At 40.2% G+C, this 25,653-nt stretch overlaps 1 long non-coding RNA gene across 2 annotated transcripts; it reads right to left on the bottom strand.

Annotated features, from left to right (window-relative positions):
* Nucleotides 1-1,977: 1,977 nt before the first annotated feature.
* Nucleotides 1,978-24,465, bottom strand: LOC119476684. 2 transcript variants are annotated; one of them, XR_005204081.1, is made up of 5 exons: nt 24,361-24,465; nt 23,173-23,277; nt 22,478-22,784; nt 21,551-21,643; nt 1,978-2,535 (listed from the first exon to the last, which is right to left on the bottom strand). It is a non-coding gene; the product is annotated as an uncharacterized LOC119476684 (long non-coding RNA). The 2 variants fall into 2 exon arrangements; XR_005204082.1 differs by lacking the exon at nt 1,978-2,535 and adding an exon at nt 14,254-14,996.
* Between the last annotated feature and the right edge of the window lie 1,188 nt (nt 24,466-25,653).

The raw sequence follows: 25,653 nt of genomic DNA on the forward strand, positions 1-25,653 counted from the left end.
GCACAGTAACAAAATTAGTTTGTTTGGGAGCCATTTTTTGGAGTAATAAATATGACATTACGCCTGTTAATTTGCTCTCCTGCACAAAAATAGAGTGAAACTATTTCTCTGTTCATAAAAAGATAAAGTCCAACTTCTGTATCAAACCTTGATTTTTAACAACTGAGCTTAACTGCTGAAAAAGTTATGAGGTTGGAAAGTTTCGCGCTAGGCATGAAAAGTGTCTTTATTCATATGGGATATGTTGAAAACCCAAAGTCTGCTAAATTGAGAATTTATAAAGGGAAAGTCAGCGGATTGGAAGAGGAGTACATATTCAGCCTGTGGAATCTCTTCTCTGAAAATACAGTGAATCATAAACCTTATTTTCCTGTTGGCTACTGGTCCAAGCAACGTCTATGTCATAATCTTGAGGTCATCGGTCTAATGGCGTCACCATGAGCTTTTTAAATCGTTGTAATAAAAAGGATGCTTTACTATTAAAAAGGGCTGTAAATCGATTACTTAATTATTTAATCGTGATTAATCGCATGATTGTCCATAGTTAATCAGGATTAATCGTAAATTAATCACACATTTTTTCTCTGTTCAAAATGTACCTTAAATGGAGATTTGTCAAGTATTTAATACTCTTATCAACAGGGGAGTGGACAAATAGGCTTGCTTTATGTAAATGTATGTATATATTTATTATTGTAAATCAATAAACAACACAAAACAATGACGAATATTGTCCATAAACTGTAAGAAAATAGAAAATATATGCTCAAATCAACTCAAGCCCAACAGGCAACAACAAATGTCATTGTGTCAGTGTGCTGACTTGACTATAACTTGCCCAAAACTGCATGTGATTATCATAAAGTGGGCATGTCTGTAAAGGGGAGACTCGTGGGTACCCATAGAACCTATTTTCATTCACATATCTTGAGGTCAGAGGTCAAGGGACCCCTTTGAAAATGGCCATGCCAGTTTTTCCTCGCCAAAATATAATATCATAGGAAGGCCTGTATATACAGTATATTCTGTTTTTAAAAAATATAGTATTCTTATGTATATTAGTTGTTGTACTTATAATTGGTTAGATTGTATTAATGTAAGCCTTACGTTTTGATAAACAGTTGTCTCATAGGTAACTCAACATCTTATTGTGCTCAATACTTCTTCCATTGTCTGTTTTGCTTCCATGTATGGTCTAAATCCAACCTTTTACTCTGCCCTGTGTACCCCTCTCTGTCGCTCCCATTGAACCAGCTGTGAAATTCCAGCCTTTCCAGGAACAATGGGAAGCGTTGACTTCAGAGGAGCGATCCAAGCGATGCCTCTCAGATAAGGAAGTCTGCAGGAGCCACAGAGAGCACGCAGACGTACAGCGGCACTATTTACAGACAGCCTTTGTTTCTGCCTTTTGTCTCTCGGGGGGCTCGAGGCATGCCAATCATTTCCCTTTGCCCTGATCTGTGCTTCGGATATGAAAACACAGTTTGTATTTACTCTATACCCTGTAAGGTAATCTTGTGTGCTTAAACAACTGTGATCTCAGTCTCAGATGTCTGGTCTCCATCAGACCCATCACCAGCCGATTCTAACTAATTTATCAGCGTTAAAGCAAGTTTGTTGATGCATATTAGGGAGTAATGGTAACACTTTACTTTAACCCTCTGCATTTAACATTTTTAAATAGTATACACTGTAATGTGGTTATATAAGTTATATATGTGGAAATATAAGCACATTTGGTAACACTTCATTTTACAGGTCCACAACTTTCATGGTAATTAAGTGATAATTAGCAAGTAACCTATTTGAAATTTCTTTGGAATTACTGCCAAATTACCCCAATATTTACCTCAAAATGTATTAAAAATTACTTTATTATAAACATTATTTATTGTATATATCTATCTACTGTATCTATCTATCTATCTATCTAGCAACTAATGTTGTCAAATAAATGTAGTGGAGTAAAAAGTACAATATTGGTTTCCAAAATGTTGCGCAGTGGAAGTATAAAGTAGCATAAAATGGAAATACTCAAGTTAAGTAAAAGCACCTCAAAATTGTACTTAAGTACAGTGCTTGAGTAAATGTAACTTTACACCACTGCCAGTTACTGATGCATCATAAGAGAAGTTATCGTGTCAAATATGTTAATAAAACACTTAAAATGGCTTTAATTATGTTTACAACTACATTATAGCGTGTTATAGTTATTCATTGTTATGATTAATAAATGTGTAATAAAGTCTTACTGAAATAAAATCAGTAAACTAAGAGTGATGAAGTGGATTTAGCTGGGTTTTACCCTTCACTCCATCCTACATGGCACTACTGAAAACAATGGTCTACACACACACACACACACACACACACACACATATATATATATAGGCTACATACACACATTCACTCTCTTCTTTACTCGCCTGAGGTTCAGTGTGTCCTTTATTGTCCACTTCCTGCACAGCGGTCAGCTGCTTCCTATCTGGCGCCACACCAATGAACGACCGCCGGCCCCCCATCACCACGGTGACACTATGAGGGGGTCAAGAGAAGAGTGAGGAAAGATGAAAGATTGTTGATGTGAAGAAAGGGGACATTCCTGTGCTCATAGGTTGTGGAAATTGCAGAGTGATTTTTCAATGCAGCGGGCGCTTCTTCAGCCATAAGAGGTGTAAGATCATGTCACAGACTGATAATAGATACAGCCTGGAAAATCCAGAAAAAAAGGACTTTCCATGTCTCAATATAAAAACAGCATCATTGAATGATTCACCAGCCATGCTTGATGTCATCCTTTATATAAAAGCACACAGGTTATTAACTTATCTTCTAATCATTCAAAATTGAAAGACTGATTCCAAGACTTTGTGGAGTGATTTTATTCGTTGTGAAAGTTAAGTCACGAGTCAAGGCGTCTGCTTTAGCTGTAAGGCAAGAATTTCAATTTCATCATGAATGCCGTGGACATGTACAGAGAGAGAAAGAGAGGGAAAGAGAGAGAGAGAGAGAGAGAGAGAGAGAGGGGGGAACCAGTTCAAAGTGAAATCCTGATAGATTCTGAGAAAAGATACGGAGAGCCAGATGAATGAAATACAGGGGGAGTGTGCTGGAGGGGTGAGTAGATGTGAGAGAAAAGAAAAAGATGAATATAAAGAGGAGATGAAGGCGCTGGGAGAAGAGAGATCGAGAGATCTGACAGGGGGGACAGCTCTCTTTCATAAAGAGCATTGGATATGAGCCTCAGTCTGTCTCCCCAGGGGATGTGGCCTGATTTCTGTTTTCCCAACACACACACACACACTCACACACACTCACATATACAGTGAGTTGTCAGTGGAAGCTAACACTATATCAACCGAGAGCACACAAACAAAATATTTGCTCAGACAGAACGTTCAGATACATGAAAGACAAAGTAGGTGAACAGTTAACTAAAACATTAACGTCCAGAGCCAAATTAATTTCTCTTGCCCGTTCCTTTCCCTTCTTTATGGATTAACAAAGACATTGATGCAAACTTAAGGGAGAAAAACACTAAGCATCAACAGTAAATGTCAGCCTTTGGTGCCAGCTGCTCAGCAGCAAGCAACTCCTTCACTGTCTGACAGTGAACTCAACAGACTTCAGAGCAACACAGTGACGTGTTGCTTTCAGCAGACACAGTCCACGATTGAACTGCACCAGCTATAAATCCATTCCTAAATGTGTGTCGTAAAGTCCTCCATAAGTAACTACTAGCTAGTAGTGATGCATTGGTCAGGGTTTCTTTAATACCAGCACCCACCAGATCAGGACTGGAAGTCAACTTTTTAGCTCAGTGTCCCGCAACTGTCCCAAATTCTACTTTAAATTGTCCCAGACTTAAAGGTCCCATATCATGCTCATTTTCAGGTTCATACTTGTATTGCGTGTTTCTACTAGAATATGTTTACATGCTGTAATGTTAAAAAAAAACTTTATTTTCCTCATAATTTCAGCCTGAATATGCCTGTATTTACCCTCTGTCTGAAACGCTCCGTTTTAGCGCATTTTGACGGAAGTGCAACAGAATTGCGTTGCTAGGCAACAGCTTGGGTCCATGTGTACTTCCTGTCAGCTGATGACATTCACATACACTGCAACCAGGAAATAAACTGGGACACATTTAGAATGTTTACGTTTAAAATTGTGTCAAGGGTCTAAATATTGTATATTTGTGACATCACGAATGGGCAGAAATCCTGACAGATTGTTTCAAATGCAGAGTTTCTGAATACGGGCTGTGTGTATTTCCCTGTGGATTGAGTGTTTTTGACACTTTCACAGTATTTATATAGGACTTAAGCCTGCTTTATAATAAAAAAACGTGGAAATCTCACTTTTTTATAATATGGGACTTTTAACAACTAATGTCCCAAATTTAAGTTCTTTTTTTTTTCATTCTACATGATAAATACAGTTTTATTATAAAAATATTTGATATTAATAAACTATGCAGAGTTAACTCTCATCACTTCATTGACTCACTTTGGTCCACCATGGAAGTTCTGCTAATTGTTCCTGCACTTATACTTAATTCAAAATTAAAATAAACCTACGTGTTTGGCCACAATCAGTTTTCATTATTTGTGTTTACTGTTTGATCAATAAATGCATCCCTGCAAACTGCAGAGCAAAAATGCAAACGTGTTTCTGATACAGGCATACAGCGATGGAAGTTTACATACATACACTTTGAACATATCTCATAGTAAATTTATAATAGTATCAATAATATGTCCATTTTATTCTAAATTGGGAAGCTGTTTGTCAAAAATGGCTTAGACCTGAGAGGTTAAAAGTCATCCAGGAAATGATGATGATATATAGCAGCGATAGCAATTCCAGTGGTAGAATTGCCTTTAGCATACCAAAGGCTTATCAAGAATTCAGCATTAACGTGCCAGTGTTACATTGTGTTGAACTGTGTGACCCATTCGCCCGGATACTGACTGTGATACGTTATCAGCTGTGCTCTCGGATGTCTGGACAGATGACCCCTAAAAGTTTGCGTAAGCTTTTTCTTTTTCTTTGCAGCTATTTCCTGTCCTTTAAATTCCTTTCGGGCTAAAAGTCATATGAGAAGAACAATATTCCCAGAGGTTGACTGGACGGATTTACAATGCCAATAAATGCAAGGCTTTCACCTATAGTTCTTTTCTGTCTTCTTTGCTCATTAACTGAAATAATACTATTTAAAAACAAAAGATATATTAAATAGAATGACAACCACTTCTGCACAAATATGTAATCTGAAAAGATAAACTTATTGTACAGAGGAACTGCAGGGAAAGACAGAGCAAGCTGAGCTGTAGCCCCCAGTGAGAAACACTTCATCTCTTATTCTCTTTCATCTTTCAGGCTTGTTGTTTTACTCCCTCTGTTTTACATGTATTTGTTATCTATGCAATGGGATTTTTTGGGGAGCTCTCATATTACACCCACTCACTCCCAAGACCACTAGACAACATCTACACATTGCTTATTTTTACTTCAGATCACACACACATGCACAGTCTCATATTTATTTTTGAACACCTTCATCATTCATTCATGTGTATTTTTTAGATTTCAGCTGAGGGAGAGGAAAAACCCAAAGAAATACAGCCTCGAAATATTCATTACAAATGTATCGCAATTTATTTTATTTCCTCAAATTTTCAGTTTTGAATGCACCAAACTGCAAAGAGGAGCACTAATGTAACCAGGAGAAATACCAGCCAACTTGGTCTTCAGCAAGTACAGCAAGTACTGTGCTAATAAATAAACATGTGTAAGGCAGGAGGGCAGACATTTTGAGTTACCTTCTTTTCTGGTGACCTAGATTCAACCAGTCTGATTATTTTTCTGCTTCAAGTGAAGACCTCACTTTTAGCACCTGAACCATTTCTTAGACGCAACCACCAAAATCTTAATCCAAGTTTAACCAAACTGCAGTTATATTGAGAAATAATGCCTATAAAGACATTGAATGTGTGTCTATATTAAGATAAATATTTTAAATATGCACCTCAATATATAATCACGTTCTCATCCCAACTTGTCATATACTGACTATGTGTGCTAGAACAGAGAGAGATGGAAAATGGGCAGTAGGGGGTCTGGAGGTCTGGATTTAATATAAAGAATGAAACATCATTAAAAAGTTTTCTGAATCTGCTCTATTGATTTACAAGATATGAATTTACAGGGCAAACATTTCCAGAAAAATTCAATGTTCAGACAAAGGTTGTGATATATGTAAATAATAATATAATTATTTAACTATAGCTAGTTCTGTTTTTAAGCTTTTGGGTGTTATCTATAGCAATAACATACTCGAAAATGATGTAAAATCGCATATTTCTAAGTCAAACACCTTGAAATTTTCTTGTGGGAGAACCCCCAAACTCGACCCCAAATTTATACCAGTTCTCTGCTTTGTGATATTGGTGGGGTTTTTTATAATTGAAAAGACTGATCTGCTCGTGTTGCCACTGTGCACACAGGACTACTTGGCTCAATAACCTAGCTTTGTCTTGACATATTGTTAAGTCTTATAATAATGACTTTCATATTCTGTTTACTGATGAGTAGGGCAATCCATTTACAATTTGTTGCTGTCCATTGACGGGAGGTTCTGAATTAAAGTTGTCGTGGTATATTGTGAAGGAAGGGAAGGGCCTCCAAAACTTCTGTAGCCCCGGGGCCTCAAGTCATATTAAGGAGCCCTTGTCGGCATCAATCTTTTTGGTCACAGTAAACACATGCTTAATGTTGTGAAGTAAATAAAAACATGTGCTTAGGTTTAGGCAACAAAACCACTATAGTTAGGTTTAGGAAAAAAAACATCATGCTTGGGCTTAAAATGCTTCGTTTGTACAGTGAAAATGACACTGAACGTTGTGACGCACGGGACACGAACAGCGGTCTCTTGGATGAAAGCCTTATAATTGTCGGACCCATCCACTTCCACTCCCACCCGCCCTGTGTGTGTCTTTTCGCTCTCAAAGCTACGTCACCGCACTTCTGGCACACTTTCCCTGAGCGTTTGATATTGAACAAGGATGGGTTTACATTGTAGTTAATGGAAAGCTTGGTGCGTCTCATACCAACTCTAAAAGGTGCCTTAAGCGTCGGTATCAAATGCCGGCGGCCGTGACAAAGCGTTGGTATTTGACGCCCTGGGAATGAGAACGGGCTGGAGAAACTGGTTTATTTTGCCTGGTGTTTTACATGCAAAACTGACCTATGCCATAAAAAAACAGGAGCCTCGATCAAAACAGGTAGAGGACTGCTTCGCTCTTATTTTAGTATGGAGAATAAAAATGGGGGAAAGACCTACCATTTATTTGAATAAAGGTTGCTCCCCCCAACAAAGAAACCAAATCAAATATTTGTGATGGATTAACTGTATCAAGAAAAGCCATTGCCGACTTGAGGGTAGGGAAAAAAAACCTCCATAATAATATAAATACACGTGATTAGTTGTAAATTGGCTAAATATTAACCAAGTATTAGGTTTATTCTTGTAGCCAAAGTAAAAGTACTTGGGAGCAGACGAAAATGGTGTTTCCTTGCAGGCAGAAAGTACGTTTCATAATAGGCAGGCACTGACTGTCTCTCTCTGTCCCTTATTCACCTCACTTACTTCCTCTCTGGGGAAAAAAGTGCATTCATTTGTGTGCCTTTGAAGAGTGTATATAAGATAACAGTTTTGCTTTTGGGTAAGAGGCAAACAGAGATGTCACTGAACATTTGAGCAGAAGATTTCAGAGAGCTGTCCTCGTCACGGAGTTCAGCAGCCTGACACACATACATCTCATGCACTGATGTGCATACCCTCACACACACACACACACACACACACACACACACACACGCATGCATGCACGTACACACACACTGATTTAGAGACCCCAGCGTTGCTTTGAAATGGAAATGTTTCGGCCACGTTCCAGGGAATACTGAGCTGAGAAAGAAAAAGCATACTCTCCTGACAAACAGTGAACAGTGAAAAACTAAAATGGCGAGGAAAAGTCAGGCGTCTGCAAACAAGTCACTCCCTAAAGACACAATGTGACTTTGTAAGATTTCAAGATTTGTTTGTCAAAGTACGCAAAGGATTTGTGATGAATCATTCAGATATTTTGACATCGGTTCATCATCAAGCTGCAAACACAAACAGGAAAGGCATCCCAATGTCGGCCACTGTGGCCCAGCAAGACGTGTTGATACCAACTCCAAAACCAGTAGACCCGACATTTCTCTGACCTGCCAACATTACTGTCTTTAAGAGGTTGTAGCGGGCTCAGTCTTAAAGCTAATGAAGATACTGGTCTCATATGAAACTGGACAACCATGGGAATCCATTGGTACCAACCATGTCATGTTAGCTTGTTGGGAAGAAGGCTAAATAACACTCCAAGTCTAGGCTAAATTTTGGCGAGGAAAACTGGCATAGCTTTTTTCAAGGCCTCTGGCCTCAAGATATATAAATAGAAATGGGTTCTATGGGTACCCACGAGTCTCCCCTTTACAGACATGCCCACTTTATGATAATCAAATGCAGTTTGGGGCAAAAACATGTGTTTCTTGCATGCAGTACAAATGTGTTATTTTTGCCTATTATAAAAATGGTGTATTTGACTATTTCTGCATACTGGGGTCCATAAATAATATTGGCATAACATAAATTGGGTATGACTGTAAAGCTGAGACTCTTGTGGATCCAATGAGCCCAATTGTATTCATGTGTGATGATGTTAGTCCCCATAGTAGCCATTCCATATAGTGAGACCATTTTTTTCAAATTTGACCTCACTGTATAAAATGACCTGTGGTGACCTCTAGGATAATCACAGCCTCATGACACTTTACAGCCACAAGCTACAGACCTAGAGTATTCAGAGGATGGATGGCTTTCCTAGGTATATTGACAATAAGGGGGTTTCTGAGCAGTTTCCAGAACAGATGTGCTCGCCACCCAATTGCCAAAAAATGCAATTCTTACAGAAATATACCAAATCACAGCATGGATTTTTCAATGGTGTTCATCAAGGATAATTTTTATCAATCATTCTCGAGTGGTAAAAAATGGTTAAATTTAGCACCAAATCTGTCTATAATAATGTTCTAAACACTTATACACTTTCACAATTCATTTTAATTAATTAATATCATTTTTTTTTTATTTATTCTGTCATACTTGACACAGTGCTGATCTCAAATTAATCTTCAGATGATGTACACCACTACTATGTGACATCTACATTTGACCTGCTATCTCCCCCTAAAAAAAACCTGTCCCCCCCTAAAAAAAAGACAAAAATGGCTCTATTGTGGAACTTTAAGGGATAAACTAGCGGGCAGTGCACTCATACTGGTCATAGTTTTTTAGATTCCACACAGCGAGAACAAAGTGAAGTCTGACATCTGTCGATTTGCACGTGTTTTGACTGACCAGAAGGGGCACACATTGATTGACAACTGTCAAAAATGCAGCAGAAGAAGAAGAACATCTTGTGTGTATGTGTTTTGACACCAGCTGTTGTCTTTTATATCAATGAAATACACGCATGAACCTGCTTTTATCTCCTGCATCATTCCTAGTGCATGAAACCCCCCTGCATAGGTAATCCCATGTCAACCCAATGAAAACTACTTACTGTATAAAGACATATTTACACTGTATTGAATGGCTAAAGATGAATTATAATATAAAGAATAGGGCTGATTTGTAAGTTTAACCCACAGAGAACCCACAATGGTGTGACTACACTGGCTGCAGACTGTGGTTCTTTGACTCCTGAGGAGGTTTCTTTCTGCTCCTTTAACCATTAGCCGGCATGAGTAAGGTGGAAAGAGAAGGAGGTAGAGAGTCAGGCAGAATGATAAATAAGAGCTGTGTGCGCGCGCGTGTGTGTGCGTGTGTGTGTGTGTGTGTGTGTGTGTGTGTGTGTGTGTGTGAGAGAGAGATCGCTCCTGGTGCCTCATGAGAAGGATTACATTGCTTCTAATGTGTCATTACACAGCATCTTCTCTCTTTCCATCGCCTGAGGAAAATGACACAAACATTGCATTTTCTACATGTTTATTAATGTTCTTTTTTTGACCGTCTGCTCTCTCTCTCTCTCTCTCTCTCTCTCCTTCTCTCTCTGTATTTTCTCACACACACACACACACACACTTAAATTGATTGCACACACACAAGCATGGCCATAAAATCTCGCTGCAAGTTCATTGGCCGACGCAGCACAACCCTCGAACCAATGAGCGCGCGGGACAGGTCTGTGGACCGGTGGCCTGCTGAAACTACTCGGTGACTGAATCATCTTATGCCAATTCATGAGCATATACACAACACACACACACACACACACACACACACAGAGGGCAGATGAGGGGAAGTGGGACACGTCTCGCATACAGAGCAGGCAGATCTGTCTCAAAGGGGAAAGACATATTGGAAAACAGGGTGAAGGAAATGTGACATCACTATTATTACTACTGATTGCTTGTCTCCATGTGTCTCCGCGTGTCTCTGTGTGTGCGCACCGTCTCCCGTCTGCTCTGTCTCCTCCTATTCTCCTTCTCCTCTCATCACCCCTTGCTAATTGACTCCTCTATGTCAGCAAGCGTTTCTCTGCTTCCCCTGTTTCTGTCTCCATATATCTCTCCCCTGTTCTCATTTTTCCTCCAAATTGTTTATTATCAGGGCCCAAAATCTTCCCTGCTGCTCCTCCATCAATCTCCTCCCTCTGTTCTTCATACTCATTAACTCCTTTTAAGCTTTTCTAATTATCTTTCCTTTACTCTTTCCTTTCCTTATCTCCTCCTCCTCCTCCTCCTACATCAGCTTCCTTTCCTCTTTCCCCCTCGCCCTCCTCTTCCTCCGCTGGTCTTGCATATTGCTTCCAACTGACAGAGTAATTAGTTTCTCTGGGCTGGCGATCAGCCTGTATTCCCAGCAAGGGTAGCACATTCATAAATCAGCAGCGTGCTCGCTTTAACTTGTACTCTCGCTGAGAAACACAGCGCAACGTGTCTGCGTGTAAGCTTAGATCTGTTGAAGGATACAAAGATAGCTGTAGAAATGAGGGAGAAGATGAAAGTGTTGGACGGGGCTAAATAAAGCGGGATAAAAGAGAATGATAGAGGGGAGAAAGAGGTCAAAAGTGTGAGTTATTTTCTCTTTGATAAATGATGTAATCTCAGATACACCTGTCTTTGTGTTTGTAGAAAAAGTTCTGATTGGACAATCAGAAGTGAATGATAGGAAAGGGCTGTCAGTACATGGCTTCCACCTATACCCCACACACACACACACAAAGTTACATAACAATTAAATTCAATCGATTTGTGAGTTTGCTCTGTCTCTCTCTCTCTCTCTGTCTGTGAATGTCAACATCACAGTTGGACGTTCTTCTTTGTTGTGAAAAGAAACACCCGTGCCAAAGGCTACCGCTGCAGTTACGCTGACATTACATCGCTGACTTCATGGTTGCATCATAGCAGCGGGTTGGAGCGGTCTTTTGGAGTGAAGGGATGAGGGTCGCTGATGTCAGAGGGCTGTGGTGAGTGCAAGGAAGAGGCATTTTGGCAATCTATTTTTGGTAGCATTTCTTAATAAAGCACCCTTTACAGTGGGGTTTATAAGTTGTAACTAATGGCATTAATGATGGTTAATAAATCATTTTTTTAATTTTTTAAAGGTGAGTTACACGCCATTAAAGTTATATACATAAAATCAAACAGTAGTACTTTACAATATCATTTATAAATAGTAAATTCATAGTTAATTAAACTTAGTAGTTATTTTATTCTTAACAAACAATGAAATTAAATTAATATTTACTAATTATTACAAGGCTATTATTAGTAATGCTATAATTTCTGCTATAATAATGCTATCATTGTATCATTAGTCTGTGTATTAGAAAATTTAAAAAAAAAGGAAAACTTCTTTATGATATAGCACTTCTTAATTTTGTTTTTAATGGTAATATCTATTTAACACCACACAACCAGCCATGTGTCTCTGGCTATAAATGTGTGTGTATGTGTGTGTGTGTGTGTGTGTGTGCGTGTGTAGCACTATTTTGCTTGGGAGAGGAGGCCAGTTTTGAAGCCAACTGCCAAAATGGGACAGATGCTATTTGCAAATTCTTTCACAGGGTTTCACTTATCCTCCTCATGCGCCAGATGGGCATGGTTCGCCTCGCAGGACAATACAGTGAGTCATAAAGTTCCGACAATCACAGGAAAGAATTTGAGAGTTGATTTATTGCACCTTTCTTTGTCCTGGCACTCGGAAAAGATAAAAAAGAATTTGAAGTATTTTAAGTACAGCTCGGTCCAGGTTTGAGTGGTTGGTTTCCAATTCAGAACGACGCCTCTGTGCCCAGAGTCTATTCTCTTTTATCTAATCTCTGAGTAGGCAGCAACTTTCCTGGTTGAAAACTCACTTTTGTAACTCCGGCATCTCGCATATTTTTTGCTGTGACACCTACTGCTTCTTATGGAAAGATTAGATGCGGAAGCACACATACACACACACACAAACACACACACACACACTGTTTTTCAGATAGCGTGGGTGTTCTTTGCAATCTTGCCACTCTGTATCTCTCTCTTAGTTCTGCTTGATACATATCAGCTATTACGTAAAGATGCTGACTGCCTCACTGTGCAGGGAGCAGTGCTGTGCTGACTGGCTGACTGAAATGTCAAGTGCTGTCACAAGAAGAGTTTCATCAGATACTGCAGAGCTGCAGTCTCAGTCTGGCCTGGCCTGGCCAGATGACTATCAGAACTGGGTCAAATAAGTGTCATTGTACACTTAATCCAGCTCTAGATGGGTGGCATTCACTGCACTGGGACAAACCGTGTAAGGTAAGTTGTCAGTTGCAGAAAACTCTGTTCAGTTGACTTTTGAGTTGTAACTGTAAAGCACAGCAACAACTTCTGCTGCTTATGTCAACAATCACTTGCAAAAACTGTTTGGCAAAAACTTGCTCGTGTGCCACAGGGCTGTGAGGGAGAACAGAGTCCAAGAAAACAGAGTCTCAAGAGACGGAAGACAGAAAAGTCAGATGGACATCAGCGCTTTTTGCCTCCCACTCAGTCACAAATGTCAAGCAGAAAGCCAAAAGATGTCAGGCGCTTGAAAAATGGAACACAATTCCTCAGATGGAGTATTTTTATTTATTAAGGAAAGCATTATGTTAAGATACAAAACCGGGACACACTCTTAAAAACATTGCTCCATAGCACTACTAGTGGTCAAAAACTCAAAAAGGGCACCTTTAAGTGTCTGAGCATTAAGTTTATTCCAAATATGACATTACGGGAATGTGAATATGGCAGCATTTTAGCAGTGATTATGAAGTCTGGTTTTGTCTTGAGTGTGAAATTACTTGCGACCTTGTCAGCTCTGCAACCCTTGAGAAGGAATCTTCAACCATAAATCTCCTGCATTTTTAAACATTACAAAACTGCCTTACGACTTTGTGTTTGCGTGCATGTGCATTGCTATGTAAGCACTGTCACCACTCTAATGTAGAAGGCTGCAACCTAAGTAGGAAAGGTCATGATGATGATTCAAGTGCAATGCTCAGGGGGACTTTAGTGTCAGTGTGGAATAGTAAGTCACACTCTGGATTGATTTTAATGAAAAAAGATACAGTATATTGTGTCTGTACTGTAGATGCATGCAACAACATAGTTACACCGACTACAAGTTGATGAATAACTGGAAAGCTCTGTAATTTAAAGGTACAGTTGATAACAGTGATAACATTCAGCCACTAGATGTCGCATTCTCCCTCCCCCGTTCCATTGCATTTACTTCACAACAAGTTGTTGCCAGGCACTTAACGTCAATCTCAGCCATTCATCTGATTTTTCCTCACAAACTGACGACCCAGTGATACCAATGTTGTTTCACTATTGGCTTACAAACCTTGTTAGAAGTGGGAACCAAACGTCAGATATCTTCCACAGAGATAAAAGAAAAATATTTATTTTGACCCGCCAAAAATTTCTAAATTATTAATTCACAATCATAATATTTTTTTTATTTCAGGAAAAGCTATACTTTTATTCGGCACCTTTCTAAAGGCTCTGTGGATTTAATATGATTTTTTTAAATATACGTCTAAATAAAAATGTTATCATCAAGACCTTTAAAATGTATAAAATATGATGTATTTACTGACATGCAATACCAAATATTAAGGTTTACATTTGGCACACTCATTTGCAAAATTTATTTCACTGAAAGCCCCCTCCTATTGTCCGATTTGACGCTTTACAATAGCTGTCCTCAAAGAATAGCATGCAGTGAAATGGTTTCCCCCCTGGTGCCTGTGTGTCTACTGTCCAGTCAGTGTAGTAGTAGTAGGGGTGTGGCGGACAGGGATGGAGTAGTCTACAGGAGGAAGAGAACAGACACTAGAACAGTTCAGACAATGGCTTTGGCCTGCGTCTGCTATTTTGAGAGGCTCCCTCCACCTTTAGCTTCGCCCTTAACATCACCCACCCCTAGTCAGTTCGGCTCTATCTTTTTGGTTTCGTGCTAGCAGGGGTCTAATCTAGATGAGAGGGTGAGTCATACAGTGTGCACGACTTTTTGTGGATTCAAACAGCTTCCTGGATGCTGTTTCTGCCTCCCTGAGCTGCTGCCATTGGAACAATGGGATGAAGAATGGCCAGTGAGATTTTTCGGGGTCAGGGGTAAATTCAGATTTGCTTTAATGCAAATATTTTAGTCCCTACGTAGAATGTACCACCAACACCAGTACATGGATATGTTTTCTTTTTATTGTATATGAATGTATGGACTTTCCCATCTGCTTGATGCTGTAAAGTATCCAATATGAGGAATCTACAATACACACACACCAACTGTAACGGCGCCCTCAGCACAGGAAGCCCAGCCTTCCGATGACAGGAAGCAGCCCTCGCCATGGAGACAGCAGTCTGAGCATGGTGTCCTGCAGGTCAAACACAAGCACACACGCAATCTGATGCCATGTATGGAAGAGGTAGTGACTTAGAGTCAGAAAAGAACTGATGCACAAAACCCCTGTTTATACAGACCCTAACCTTTAACCACTGGGGAGCACACACACACACTTTCACTCAACCCTGAGATCAACACAGCTCTTTAAATAGATAGGAAGCACAAAGCCTCTGTCAGTCCACGAGGAGGTGATGACCCAATCTCTAACCTCTCCTGTCTCATTGTCTTTTGATCTCTCCTTTGTAAAGCGCCACTTATTATCATTACGTTTTAAACGGAGGCTACAGCAGCATGGGGAGCAGGATTGTTCTGAAAGTGTATCTATCTTCCTCTGTATCATTAAAGTGGCTGCTAGACAATAGAATAATGTGAATGTGTATAATTCAAAAAAGGAAACTCGTCAGTCAGTCACTGGTGGTGTGCCCTTTCAAAATAATGTTATCATTAACGAGGCAATATGCTTTTTATATCTCAGTGATCAACTCAGTTTACAAATATAACACCAGCCAATACCACACAACACTATACTACACCATACACTGGAAGTCAGTCAGAGTTGGGGGTGCTGAAAGAAAGTCAGTCTATATAATGACGTCATACTAAAAGCTGTGCGACACATATCAAAGTCTTGCTGCTTCTCTGAACTGCAAGAAAGCTATTGTAGTATATCATACCATACCACACTATAGTTTACCATACCAAACATACCATAGCGCTCATACTGCAGGCACTTACATTTAAGCAATAGATCACTACAGGCCGTGGTATGTTGAAATTATATAACAGCAAGTTGTTCGACCTAACACAAGGAAATATTTGGCTTATCTGTGAGCACAAATCACATATCTAACAGACTTGCAATGCTTACTAATGTCTGGGTCAAATCAGTTCAATCAACAAGGTACACTGATAAGATTGCCAAAAAATGAAGCTTTGTGTTGGCAGGACACCGAAGTCATGCGACCCATCACCTGACAGCCAGCTGATTGAATCACTGTTTCTAATAAGTCGCACACCAATCACAGCCCATTCTCACAACAAGGCGGTCCGTTTAGATATGGCTCCATCCTCACTGATCCCTGCTACACCAATGCTGCTACATACCGCTGCTGCTGCTGCTGCTGGCAAATCTTTGTTCCCCCACCTCCCCAGCCTCTACCTTCTAGTTCAGAGTCCAATCATGCATGGCTGCAAATGTTAAAATGGTATTCAATGTCTTCGCTGTATTGGCTTAGCATGCTGCTTGGCTAATCCAGGGAGCATCTTGAGTCATCAGCGCCAAGCATAACTGCATTTCCATTTGTGCAATAAATGGTTAAATCTATGACAAGCGTGTTCCTGAGTGAAAAACAAAAACTAGCAAACTTATAATTGAAGAGTTTTAAATGTTTTTTGCTCAAAATAATTATTTTTGAAGGAGGAGTTGGGGTAAATATTGAATAATAGTGTGGGCAAACAGTCCCTTCATGGAGACTATAGTTTATGCTCCTGTACTTCTGTGAATATGTAGAGCGCATGCTGAAAATATAGATTGTCCTTCCTCAGTTAAACGCTGCATTAAAAGACGAAACCTTGTTGCAGCCACAGTGATTTTTTGTTTTAATGGAGAATTTTATTCTTGCTTTTCCCAGCTGCTGCAGCAGCAGATTTACCAATACAGCAAAAGTGATCACATGCCAGGGACATTAAGCCTCCAAATTAGAGTAAATCAGGGCATGAATAATGCAGGCTATTGTTCTGTTGGTGTGTTTTGGATTGCAAAATACGTTCTATAAAATTGTGACGCACCTAGTCACTGAATGTAAACACAACTTTCCCTCCTGTGAGGTTTAGCATCCATGTATCTCACAAACAAGTTCATGTTTAGTGTGTATGTGTGCATATGTACTATAGTAACCTTAGTCCGGTATTCATTCATTAACATTACACACGTCATTTCCTCCAGTGTGTTTATGCTCTGACCCGAACCGTATGCACTTTCCTCATACTCCCTCCAAACCAAAATATTTACCTCTTTCTCCTCCTCCTCTCCTCCCTCTTTGTCACAAAATCCTCCCCTTCTAACTTTACCCTATCCTAGGAGGCTCGGCTTTGATACACATGCATATAAAAATATACACAAACTAACAGCCAAACACGTGCATTTATATAGAGATCCAATCAATCCAATTGCATAACCTCACATGGGGACAAACAGGATTAAAACAAAAAATAACGCTATTGCACAAGCAACAGGTTCAAAGCATGAACATTCTTGTTATTGTGCAACCCAGCCAATCAGAATGGACCAATAAGTGGGAGTCTCAGGTCAGTTTGGGGGAATAAGGTTAACTGATTGAAAATCTTGTGTGAACAACATGTTTAATGACGTGCCAGTGTCGATAGATGTGCTGTGGAATACACTGCTCAAAGCCACAGGTTAAGGATGCAGGTCTCTTGTGTCATGGGGGGGTCATTGCAAAAATCTGCATGGTGGTTAAAGCACTTTTGCCTGCGATTAGATGTGAAATAATACATTTATTTTTAATAGATCACTAACTTTAAGATTCATTCCCAAATCTTGTAATCTTGCCTTTACCTTTCTGACTTTTTTTTTAAACAATTGACAAGGTGACAACAATTGAACAACAAAAACATAAATGCAAAAATCTCTTATGGGAAATAACCACAACAGTCTTAAGTTTTGCGGAAAATGACGCGTTTGCGTCGGGCTCCGTCGCTCGTAATGAGAAGCTGATAGAGAAAATGTGTTTTCAGTGCCTTTAAAGGTCTTATTGATAACATATTTATGTAGACGAATATTAAAAAATAAATTAAAATATATCCACAGAGCCTTTAAAAAGGTGCCAAATAAAGGTATGACTTTTCCTAAAAAATATTATTATGATTGTGAATTAATCATTTAAAAAATTTTGGCGGGTCCAAAATAAATGTTTTGTTTATCGCTGTGGACGATATCTGATGTTTGGTTCCCACTTCTAACAAGGCTTGTGACCCAATAGTGAAACGACGTTGGTATCACGTGGTATCTCTAAATTGAAAAAATTGATAAATGGCTCAGATTGACGGTAAATGCTTGGCAACGACTTGTTGTGAAGTAATCAATAGCACCTTTAAATATTCGTTAAACCAAACATTATACAAAACAAACAATATACTGACAATGTTTCTATTCTCAAAGCCTTAAATTGGGCTTAAATGTAATGTTACGTACTGGCATTTTGAAAGCATCATTTCATCACCATCTGGCCATTACAGGTGTAGTGATCTTGCTCTGGACCGGCTGACTGCCTGAACATCATCCTTACCCAGTAAAATGACATACAGGTTTCATTTTCTCTGGCTTTGAACCTTTCATGGGAAACCTTAGTATGACGTATGTCACTAATACTGTATAGTGCCAAATATCATATGAAAGCCTTGCAGCTCCTCTAAACTGCAGAATAACTTCAATAAAGAAGCCAACCCAATACAAACCAATCCAATTCCTATTAGTAATATTATTTAAAATACACTGAGCCCTGTAGCGACCATTCTGAATGTCACAAAACACATTGTTGACTAGATTGATTTCAATGGGGAACTATTGAAAAGATTATGATGGTGACTCACATCCATTACTCATCTTCTTTTCCTTTTTTTTACAACACTTTAAAGTCTTCAACTCACTGTTTTCTCTGTCTCTGCCGCTTCCTTTTCTCCCTGCCTGCCTTCCTCTTCCTCTCCTCATCTCACCAACTGGTCTTGTTGTATCCTGAGCACAGCATCCCAGTGGGCCACTACATGGCTGGCCTACGGGTGTTGTGAGGCCCCGCTGTGCATCTACACAGCCCTCTTTCTTCTTGTGTCTATCTCAGATCATCTCTCTCTCTCCTTCTCTTTATTTAAGCCCACAGTTGGTTTCAGTGGCACGACTGACAGCACCCTAGGACAAGTGCTCTGCTTCCTTTTCAAGTGCTCCTCAAAAACAGAGGGTTACGCAATACATGCACACACACACACACACACACACACACAGAGAGACAGAGGACCAATACACACACACACTTTAATACTTAATGCCAAATCATCCAATTAGCTGAGAAGTGGGAGATGAGAGGAGAGAAAAACATATGAACAAGGTCTGCCAAATTTATGTGATTTTCCCTTATGAGACTATATTTGAGACTCATTACATTTGAATAATTTTAGACACAGGAAGAGAATAAACTGTTCAATATTTCTTAAAAAAAAAAAAAAAGGCCAAAAGAGATGCATCATTTTGTGTAGCAGAATTTACATTTCCTTATTCAGTACCCCAGTAATCATTTCTTGACCCCTTAAATTCATTCTGTTAGGAAACACTGCCATAGATCCCCATTGTTGTCAAAAACTATTAAAACTGGGTGACAAGTTCCTTATCATGATAGTTTGTTTTGACTCAGTCCTGCTGCCGTACATAGTATACTCACTAGAGCATCAAATGTGTATTAATCCACAGCTGAAACTAGTGCCCAACAAATTCACTATTTACTCCTGTTTGAATAACATTTGCTTAAAACTACAGTGCCCAGCTGTTTTAGGAAATATTTTGTACACCTGAAATGGCTCTTAAGTTCTAATTTAATTAATTGATAATAATAAAAATGCGTGAGCTTACAGGCTAAATAAGTAAATTGCTATCAGTTGGCAACTCCGGGCTCTGAAAAGTGAAACCAATGCAGAAGTGCCTTAAACTTGCATTCTTTCTAATAGCCAGCAGGGGGCGACTCCTCTGGTTGCAAAAAGAAGTCTGATTGTATAGAAGTCTATGAGAAAATGACCCTACTCCTCACTTGATTTATTTAACATTGTAAAGATGAGTTTATGGTCTCAATTGCTAGTTTCAAGTCTTCTTCAATTCAGCATGATGTTCATTTAGTCAATTATGGTCCCATTTAGAGTAAAAAAGACCATAAAGCAGGGTATGCTTTAGGGCGTGGCTACCTTGTGATTGACAGGTCGCTACCGCGGCGTTGTCTGGACTGGGAGTTGTCCGCGTTTTTGTCTTAGAACTTTAACCCTTTCACAGTGTGTTGTCAGTTCATGAAAATGAATTGTAACCTTTTTGGTCGCGTAAAAATTTCTTATTCAGCATTCGGTTTTACTTAGCTCCACCCTCTCGTGTCACTTCTGGTTGCAAAAAACTAAGATGGTGATGGCCAAAACCCAAGATGGCAACGGCCAAAATGCGGAGCTCAAGACTTCAAAACGGCAATCCACCAACCAACGGGGGACGTCACAGTGACTACGTCCACTTCTTATATACAGTCTATGATTACAATTTGCGGTTTAGTTTCACCAACTGTCCATCTTTCATATTTGACCAGTGATTCCCCTAGTGAGGAACTGGATCCCACAGAGAATGAATTCAGCAGTAAGCTAAGATACAATCACCACACAGAAGCAAACAAAATGCCCTAATGTGTCTTGGGAAGTTTGGGGAAACTGACCTATCCTTAAAAAAACGCCTTTACAGAGATTCACAGAATAATAAACATCTGTTGTCCAGGGTTTACCAAAATGTCCTATGAGTAAAGAACTGGTGGGACGCTTTACGTAAAAGGAAAACCAGCCGTGATCATATCGGAACTGACACTAGAGCCAACGAGCACAGGACACGAAAAGGCTCATTGTCCGCCCACATAGCGATCACATTTATGACGGCATACGGCTAATTAGCGAAATTAAAAAGAATCATTTTAATTTCCCCCGGGAGTGTTTAGCTGCAGATTGTTTGTATTTGTAATAATGTACAAGGACAAGGCCAACGCAGCAGAAGAATCCCCGGAAAGTGTCCCTTTCTCTCTGCACCGAGTCAGGAAATGCACTGAGACAAGGCCCTATTGTCACGAAAAGCTTGAACAAGGCGGCAAGGAGTGTGTGTGTCAGTGTGTGTCAGTGTGTGTAGAGTCAATTCACTTTTGAAGTAATAGTACTGAACTGAATTGGCCTTGCACTGATTTTATAGGTAAATATCAGGTGTGTTGTGAAATGTTACAGCATATATTTTAGGTCATGGAATGAATACATTAGATGCAGAGAAATAGATGGATGGGTGGATAAAAAAATGGATATATGGACAATAATATGCAGCTTGGTCAGTTAAAAACCTGAGTTATGTTAGGAATTCCTATGTGTTTATCAACTATCACCCATGTGACAAGGGATCGAGGTTGTCAGACAGAGTGGGTCATGGTCGTACCGTCCGTCGGTCATGGACAGGAAGCAAATGTAAACAGACGGAGAGGTCACATGGCGCCCATTCTGTCATGAGCCAGGAAGTTCTCGGACACTCTTTGTGTATTTAGGAGTGTTTGATCTTGTTCTCAGAGGCGGTGTGTCACCGGCTAACCAATCAAATGGCAGGAAAGGGTGCAAGCCTTAAAAACAAAAGATGAGCAGGGGGAAGAGAGAGACGGATGTACAAGCAGAGGAAGGATGAAAACAAAATAGAGGTGGGGTAAAGAGAGAAAGAGGAGGGCTGGAAGATAACACCTACTGTACCTGGGAATAACAGACAGACGGCAGATGTAGGTGGGACTGATGTGGGATCTTTATTAGGATCCCCGTTAGCTACAGCACTGCAGCAGCTTCTTCCTGCAGTCCACAAAACAGACTTTAGTGACAATGCAACCTGCAATTACAACTTGCATCGTAACCAGAACATTACAGAAGAAACAGGACAAGACTAAAGCACACACACACACATACAACACATTGCAAATCGTAATACGGTATGTATCACTCCAGTATTCAATACAATAATCTAAATATATGAAAGGAGACCGGTGTTTGTACCCCGTGTGAAACCAGAAGTCAATGCTGATTTATTTATCACATATAACTTACATTACGCCACTTCCACGATCTTTTCTTAAACCTAACTAAGTCGTTTTGTTGCCTAAACCTAAGGAAGTTGTTTCCTGTGAAGACAGAAGTTTATTTTGAAAAGATTGTATATGTAACGAACGGGGAAATTGACACGTGCTGCTGGATATTTGTAGGAAAACGAACGAAAAAACAAAGAAAAACGTAGACATCGTATGAACTGTTGTGTGATAATACATCGACTATTTCTACATCTTGCACTTGCTCTGTCTGTTATAACTGTCATGGCACATCTAAATGTATCTCCATATGTGTTTCTTTCGCTCTGTCCCTCTCTGTTCACACATATCGTATATAGGTATACGGCTCCTCATCCCTTTCACTTCGTCTTTTTCTGTCATTTTTCCATTCTCCAAACGCTCCCCTACTATTTAAGGTGGGAGGACTGAGAAGAGGCTCAGGCTATAAACTGAAGCGTGAGCGAGAGAGAACGTTTTCAGGCAGGAATTGAAAACTAAAACATTGGCTGGGAGGCAAGGTTTTGTTTATTCTTGTATATGCATATTTTTGTGTATGCGCATGAGTGTGCAGACAAATGCTTACCTGGACAATGGCCTGAGAAATCAGAGGCCAAACTGGGCCATCTGGACCTACGGCCCGGAACTGACCAGTCAGCATTAAGTAGGCAACTCTCTCTCTTTCTCTCTCTCCTTCTCTCCCCGTTATGCACACACATATCCACCCACGCACTGACAGACAGGCCTCGGCTCTGTGCGGTCTCAGCGGAACTCTGATGGCCTTTGTGAGGCAGCCATGCTGGAGGCGACAGGCCGCGCACACTGCTCCACCATGACATGTTGGCTTCGTTATTCCTCCATTCAGGGGAGGATTTGGTGTCATCCTTCCCCCTCTGCGTGGCGAAATGAAATCAAGCTTTGTGAAGCCTCTCCCAGTGAGACATTAATGCCATGAGGTATGTATTTAAAGAATCTATTGTAGAGAATTTGAATTCATATATTCATAGCAGAAGAGCTCAGATTGGGAAAGTGTAAGGATAAATGTTTTTCCTGGACAAGAAAATGTCAAGAAACATCAAGAAATGCTGACAAATCTGAAACGTGTGGAATTCATATTACAACAAATTACTAAACATTCAGACAGGTAGGCTATACGGACTGATTACCACTGACTTTGTGATGATGCATCATGTTTCAGATGTCCATCCTGCCTGTCCTCAGAATCAGCAGCTGAGCTGTCAGTACTTTCTCTATACAGAGTGTTTGTTTTTATCTCCTTACCTCCACAAGTCGATGTTTAGTTGCTGCTCTGTGCGCACAAGAGGACACCTGTGGCGCACTTGGGCACGGGTCAGGATCAGAACTTCCGGTCCTGAGAAGTAGAAACTGTGCAGAATAATTAATCAAAACATCTGTTACTGGTTGCACAAAATCTAACCAGCGGATCTGTCGTGCGTAATTTTGGCTTTACAATCTCTCCAGTTAGAGACTGCAGATGGAACAGATACCTGCTGCCTTCAGACGGCTATGAAGAGAGTCACAGTGTAAAGGAAAGGCCTTTAGTATAGTACTACTAACTCTGTCATGACAGACAAAGCTTTGTTCTAAATACGACTGATTGAAAAATCAGCATTATCATGTTGTAGCCTATAGAATAAAGTTATTGTTGCTCTCAAGCAAACAATTAAAGATCCAGTGTGTAGGATTTGGCAGCATCTAGGGGTGTGGTTTCAGATTGCAACTAACTCAGTTCCCCTCTGCTCACTCCTCCCTTTCCAAGACTGCGGTAATGTGAGCCGCGGAGTGCAAAACCGTGGTAAAGCCATTCGCCTCGCTCAGGGGCCATCCTTACCATAATAACACTACTTTAGGAGCAACGGAAGTCAGACGGCGGCTGGCGGTACCACGGTTTGCACGTTACTGCAGTTTCACAAGCGTGTCAGAGAACTACGCTGGCCTTCAAGTAACGTAAAAACGCGAAAGGCTCTCCCTAGAGCCAGTGTTTGGTTCGTCCATTCTGGGCTACTGTAGAAACATGGTGGAGCAACTTGGCGGACTCCGTGAAGAGGACCCGCTCCCTATGCAGATAAGAAGGGCTCATTCTAAGATAACGAAAACATAACGATTCTTCGTTTCAGGTGATACACTAATGAAAACATAATTATTATTACACTCCATCTCTGGTAATAGATCCCCCAAAATGTTACACACTGTTCCTTTAAGTAAATTATACATATTACCAAACTGATTATTGTTTGCAAATTCATGTTTCAGTTTATGCAGCTATAACAGCTGTCATCTCAGGAATAAAAAAAAGACACATTTTACTGAAAAAAGCTGCTGATTATTCTCCTGATGTACATTTATCAGGATGCTACATTTAACTGGCTTGTAACTTGCATCTATTCACCTTTGGAGATTAATTGACTCCCAGTGAAAAGACCCCTGAACCAAAAGTAGCCTACTCACCTGAAAGGTCAATTGTCTGCTTCCATTCAGACTCTTTAATTAAGGCTCAATAAATCCAGGCCAAGCAGTCGCCCAGGGCCACGGTCTCAGCACTGAATAGATCCAACTAGATCTGAAATGCAAAGATAAGAGATACTGAATATAGAGAGAATGAAAGGGAGTTTGAATAATATTCTTTTGTATTTGGCAGACAGTCATTTGAACTAACAAAGACAGCACCCATGAACGCTGGAGGCTATTTTATCAGGCTTCAAAAGGCATTAGGAGGTTGTTTGGTCCACCTCCTCCACCCTCTACCTCTACCTCTACCTCTACATGCACATCTATATATAAAAACACCAAAATATTATTATAACACGTACAGTAGAGTGGGTCACTCACAACATGTATCGACATACAGTATAATGGTATAACAAGTCATGGGATTATGTGAAAGACATCCATCATCGAGTTATCTGGGTTAGTCCCACACTGAGCACACAGACCCACTTCCACTCCAGATGAGTGATTACCTGCATGACACCCTACATAGAAGTGTCAACATGTTCTGTATTTTTTCCCCCGGTGCTAGATGAGAGTTGTTGGGTAACCAAGAGAGGCAGCGTCAGGAACGTTGACCTACATCGCTGGTGACCCCTCTCACTCTGCTATTTACCTTGTGCCACTGTACTTCAGCTGGAGAGCATCTTACATAAACAAACTTTAGGCCAACAGGTTGATGCTGGTATGACAACCTGAACAATTCTGACGACGAATTTTGTTTTTCTTCAAAAATGTCATGTTACTGTACATTGGTCCCTGTAGAGAAATCAGCAGGACAGAAGAGCTGGTTGGCAATCAACAGAGGTGGGACCAAGTCATTGTTTTGCAAGTCACAAGTTCTTCTCAAGTCATTGCACTCCTTAAGTCCCAAGTCAAGTCCCAAGTCAAGTCCTAAGTCAAGACTGGTAAGTTGTGAGTCAAGTCCCGAGTCAAGTCTGAAGTCAAGTCCTATCAAGACAGGCAAGTCCTGAGTCAAGTCCTAAGTCAAGACAGGCAAGTCATGAGTCAAGTCCTAAGTCAAGACAGTCAAGTCCTAAATCAAGACAGGCAAGTCCTAAGTCAAGTCCCAAGTCAAGTCCTGAGTCAAATCCTAATTCAAAACAGTCAAGTCCCGAGTCAAGTCCTAAGTCAAGACAGTCAAGTCCTAAGTCAAGACAGACAAGTCCCAAGTCAAGACCTAAGTCAAGACAGGCAAGTACCAAGTCAAGTCCTAAGTCAAGACAGTCAAGTCCTAAGTCAAGACAGACAAGT

The sequence above is a fragment of the Sebastes umbrosus genome, chromosome 18, assembly GCF_015220745.1.
Source record: "Sebastes umbrosus isolate fSebUmb1 chromosome 18, fSebUmb1.pri, whole genome shotgun sequence".
NCBI classification, from domain to species: Eukaryota; Metazoa; Chordata; class Actinopteri; order Perciformes; family Sebastidae; genus Sebastes; species Sebastes umbrosus.